General features: G+C 45.0%; 1 protein-coding gene across 3 annotated transcripts in view; it reads left to right on the forward strand.

Moving 5' to 3' along the window:
- The window catches only part of MBNL2 (muscleblind-like splicing regulator 2), a 74,475-nt gene that overhangs the window by 592 nt on the left and 68,265 nt on the right, over positions 1-5,618 (forward strand). The window lies entirely within an intron of this gene.

Raw genomic sequence — 5,618 nt, forward strand, 5'->3', positions numbered from 1 at the left:
GCAGATGAGTTCATTTAAATCAACGGAAGTAAGAAAAGTCTAACCATTACTTCAGTTTTGAGACAATGGGTTGTTTACCCTTGGTATTAAGGACTCTCAGCTAAATTAGTAGCATTGGTAATTACATGTATGGATAGTGCAGATGGCAACATAAGGTTAGAACTGAGCGAAGGGATTCTCTCCTTTTGGAGGGTATTTAGCAATTATGTTGTTAGGCCATCAACAACTTCTGACTTCCTATTTTTAAAGTTCTGTGAAAATACTTCGTGTACTGTATAAAAGAAGATTAATGACCCCCTGGGATTTGGGGAGTACACAGTGTTTTCTGTGATGATACATTTGTGTTCTCATGTCAACGGAAGGAAAAAGCTTATTTCTTATAAATAATTAAAGGACAAAATTGAGCACTTCAGATTTTATTTTGAAAGTTTAAGTTGTGGCTTTGTCTTTTGGGCACAGGAGAATGTCTTGGCTTGCTTTTTAAATTTAACTCTGTTGATCAAAATTTGGGTTACTCACTAAGAACACTCTTACTGTGAAAGCATCAGTGTGACTGAGAAGAAAATACAGTGCTATTTGAAAATCTTAATTTATTTTCATTATAACTTTTTTTGGTGCAATGCAAGATACTGTGCTAGGCATCTTTCTCTGGGTTTTCTTGTTTCTTCTCTTGTTTTGAAGATTGATAAGAGAGTAAGTCAGGGGGAAATGTTTGTGAGGGAGTTATATTCTGTGTATCGTGCAAGCCAGAACAGCACCTTTGGAGTCACGGCAGTATGTCATCGAGTGCTATTAATGACCTTAATCCATGGATTACTGCACGATAAACTGTAACAGCTTCTTTGTGGATGTTCTTGTATACTGGTTGCCTGCCAATGGGATAATTTTTTTTTTTTTAAACAGGCAGGCTAGTGTCTGCAGCAAATGGGCAATAATCAGCTTTCTATAAAAAATAAGCAAGTTAGTAGAAGGGGTTTTTTTAAATAAAATTTTTAAGTCTTATGAAGACTCGGGGCTGTGACTGGGGGGTTGGAGGTGAGTAGCAGGGCTCGGTCACCTCTGGGTTGGCAGGGCGGTGGGTTTGCAGTGCAAGAGGTGCTGCTGCTGCATCATCCTGGCCAAAACGGCGATGCGCCTGTCCTCGCTGCCTGGGGACAGCATCGCTCTCCCTGGCAGCGTAGGGTGCTTGCAGCGAAGGTGCCAGCTATTTGAGCTGGAGACTTTTGTGCAGGGATGGTTATCGCCCATGAGTCAAAACTGGAATCGCAGCCTAAGCTAATAATACCGTGAAGAGACATCCTGAGGGATCACTGTGGGTAACTTACTGACAACCAGCATCATTGCTCAGTGGAGAGAAGTCCAAAACCATGTAAATATGGTAGTCAAAGCAAGCAGGCGTGCTTTGTCCTAGTGTGGAAGGGCATCTGCTCCAGGGGCCAGCTCGCTCCAGGCTGGCTCTGGTGGCTGAAGCAGTGCTGCTCCGTCCCCCTGCCCATCATCACCCTCTTCCCAGCTGGCAGAAGGGAGCATGCACCTGGACCTCCCATCTTCCATTTTCTAATTGAGTCCCTTGGGTTAAATTGCTGGTAAAGATGGGATTATACCAACAAGCCGGATTGGAGCCTGAAGCAGCAGAGGTGGAGATACAGGTTTCTTCCCACCAGCCCTGCTGTAGGCAGAGGGAGATCTGGTAACGGGACAACAACCTCTTCGATTGCTGCTCCACGTTGCTGAGCATGAGTCGAAGCCGTGTGTTTCGGGGTGCTGCCTGACCCCGCAGTACCTAAAAAGCTGTTAGGGATTGTTGGGAGTGCGTGGCTCTTGGCTGTATCAACTGATATCCTCACAGCCATCATCTCTGTTCTTCGGGAGGTTATTTGTAAGTTGCCCTGTGTGCGGCAAGAATGTGCCTGGTTGGCTCCGTTTACTTATACTGCTGATTGAGGGACTCATGCCATTAGTCACATAAATCTGTTTGATGCCTAGCTTTCGGAAATACTGGTATTAATCATACAGTTTCAGAATAAGGCTCTGGCTCTCAACAAGCAGGATAACTTTTCATGTAAATAAACAGAACAGTCTAGAGTTATAGATAAAATCAGAATTTAATTAAGAAAAACAAGAGATGTTTTCCTTGCTGAACACTGAACCACACTTTAATGCAGGCAATTATTTAGAGTTTATTTACATAATATCTAGAGCTTTGGAGACTTAGTGTTTTAACTGTCTTGGTTTGGTGTACGTGGTGTAAAAATAAATCACAGCGAGTACTTTGGGTCTCTTTGAATAAACATCTTCCCAAGGAAGACAGAATTTTTTTTTTTTTAGTCTCAGATTGAGGCATGTGTTACATCTAGGTGGTGCCTGGTAGCTACAACTGCTCCCTAAGAAGTCAGTCAAACACAAGATACAGCACTCTGCGACAGGCTCTCCTTTACATACTGATTGATCAAAAGGGCCCCTGTTTTGGGGAGGGACATGTGCTCTCCTGCAGGCCATCGCCTTTCCAGATTTCCAGGGTAGATGAGGGATTTCCAGGAAGCATGGTATCAGTATCTGCCAGCTGGATCAGACTGCCAAAGCACCAGTGTAGAGCTATGGGAGAGCATCCAGCAAAGGGCCACAAAGATGATGGACTGGAGCATCTCTCCTACGAGGAGAGGCTGAGAGAGGTGGGACTGTTGAGCCTGGAGAAGAGAAGGCTCAGGGGGATCTCATCCATATCTATAAATACCTGAAGGGAGAACGCAGAGAGGACAGAGCCAGGCTCTGCTCACTGGTGCCCGGTGCCAGGACCAGAGGCCACGGGCACAAACTGCAACACGGGAGGTTCCCTCTGAACATCAGGAAAGGCTTTGTCACTGTGAGGGTGACCGAGCGCTGGCACAGATTGGCCAAGGCAGGTGTGGAGTCTCCATCCTTGGAGATATTCGCAAGCCATCTGCACATGGTGCTTGGGCAGTTGGCTCTAGGTGACACTGCTCGAGCAAGGGCTTGGACCAGGTGACGTCCGGAGGTCCCTTCCAATTTCAACCATCCTGTGACTCTGTGACCAGAAGCATCTTCATGCTGACTTGCCCGTAGCCTCAGGGTTGTTCTGAGCTAGCAAAAGCTGGCGTTGGGACTGAAGGAAATAATCCCAGCCAGGGACACCTACCTCCACGCTGTGCCACGTCCTCCTTTGTACTTCCACCACTGTCTTTGTGATTGTGTGGTGCACCAGGTTGGGAAATTGATTGTGGTTAAACCTAAGTTATCGTTGTAGTTGCTGCTGACAGAAGGGAGAGAGACTCTGCGGCACCAGCAGAGCACTGGGGCACTTCTGCTGGTGATAGTGCTGTGGCCTTAGGCCAGGCTTCTGGAGTAAGATGATTGCATCAGAATCCAGATTTTCCTGTATTAAAGAGGTATATTTGTAGGTCTGATGGTTCCAAGTAAAAAGTCAACAGAATTTTACAGACCCTGTTTGCTTTTAACTCAGAAGGGATTTTTGGCTCTGAACACCTGTCCTTGCAATACTTGACTTTAAACCCAGCAACAGTTGCAACAGACTGATTACAGTTTTGAGGATCCAAAATGCTCACTGTTGAAGATGGTCTGGGCTCTGAATATGCTTCATCTGTGAGGTGCTCCAGGCTAGGCAGAAATAGCTAAAGACTAATGAGCCTGGTTCAGATTCAGGCCAGAAACTTGCTGATTTCAAGCCAGATTCTGCTGCATGGGCTTCCGAGATAGCAGCTCAGCATTTGTTTCTTGCTCTTTGATGAAGGACAGAGCCTAGTGTGTTCTGAACGGGTCATTTTTGGGGTGTTAGGAGAGTCTAGGTGGATCGTTCCTGCAGACCCGATGGATGCAGCAGTCAGCCAGATACGTGCCTGTTGGCCAGTCACAACATCACCTTCAGTGATGGCGTTCCCACCAGCAGAAATCCCCTGTGACTTGACCGGCAGTGTGGCCACGTGGGGACACCCAAAATTGTATCGGGCAAGTGGCCTCGGTGGGCTTAATATGACGATGAAACGATCTCTGAGCTAATCTGGTTGATTATGCCTGAGGTGAGTGAAGGGGAAGCATACTTCCATGGTAGGGCCCAGAGCCCTGTCGGTGGGCAGGAAGATGGAGGATGCTGAGGAAGCGCTGCCAGAGGCAGAGCCTTGACTGCTACCTTAAAGCCTTCCGAAACCTTTTTTGGAGCCCTTACAGGTTCCCCTTTGGATGCTGCAGTGTTAGTGCAGTGGGAAGAGTCTGTGAAGAGGCCTGTCTAACTGGAAAGTTTGAATTTCAGGAGCTGCTCTGTTTAGATTGTTATACTTCTCACTGGGTTCAAGTAGCATAATTTAAAAATGAAGAACCTGGATATCTAACAATATATTTGGATCCCTGCAAGTTGGACACTATAAGGAAACCTGTTTTCAAGGCTTTCTTGTCCTCCTAGTAGCAAAGGACAAAATCCTTTGAAAGGAATACTGATGTATAATATAATGTCTGGGGACAAGAACACACAACGCTTTGCTGTATTTGAGCTGGAGTTAAAGGAAACAACATTAAAATGAATGGTCTGGGAGGAGGAGAGGGGAAAAGCTTGGCAAACAAGAAAATATTATCATGTGCATTTTGTTGGGAGTTGACTCATGTTTGCAGGCAAACGTGTGTTCAAAATTCTGGTGTTATTTCTTGACTCGTATTTATATCCTTTCTGCAGGTCAGCTACTAGAAGGATATGTTGTCTAAGCTAATACAGATAACAGAGGAGGTATCTCGAAGATACTGTCATTGCAAGTTTTATGGTGGTAAAAAGAAAACGAAAGCTTCTTTAGGGCCACAGATAGCTTTTTCTGTATTTTTTTTATCTATTTACTAGTGTCTAAACACTTTGAACTGTTCTATTTATTGAGCTAGCAGACTAGTGTGAACTGTTCATTTGCATTTTCATGAAAGCCTTTTAAGAATATGCCTATCTGGTCTCATTTGGCACCACAGAATAAAAGGTAATTGAAAGCTGTACACAGAGACCTGTTTACCAAGTTAAAAGGATTCCAGGAAAAAAGATTTTAGGAACATCCATTTTGTTGAAATATCTGGAAGAGAAAAGAATCTGTTTAAGGTGGCCTGAGCTTTATTTAGAAAAAGGGAAAAAAAAAGTCTTTGTAAAGTGAGCAGGCTGTTTGTAAGAGTGAGCTCAGAGCTGGGATGCAGTAGGTAGCCATTTGCCTGCCTTTGATTCTTTTGTGGGTCTCTAAATGTTTTACAAATGTCAGGGACCCAGGATCATCTCACACCTTGAAGTAGGTGATACCTGCTCTCACTTGACAGGTGAGGCAGTCTGGACAGACTGTAGATGAGCAGTATATGCAGAGGGGATTGGCTAGTTTTGTCTATATTAGAAAGCATTTAAATGGGTGTTTATAGTGTCCTAGTTGGCTGAATTTCTGCCCATCGCCCGGTTATGCGGTGTGACACTGTTGAAAGACAAGGTGAGTTCAAGGGCTGTGCCTACAGCTGGTGGGGAAGAGTAACTGAAATGAGCAAACTCATTTCTCCTGGGCGACAGAGTGGCTTATTCCTTCTGGGCCCATGAATTTTGTCTGCTTTGCTGTGTGGTGACCCAGTTTCAGCAG

The sequence above is a fragment of the Cariama cristata genome, unplaced genomic scaffold (assembly GCF_000690535.1).
Source record: "Cariama cristata isolate BGI_N322 unplaced genomic scaffold, ASM69053v1 scaffold4814, whole genome shotgun sequence".
NCBI classification, from domain to species: Eukaryota; Metazoa; Chordata; class Aves; order Cariamiformes; family Cariamidae; genus Cariama; species Cariama cristata.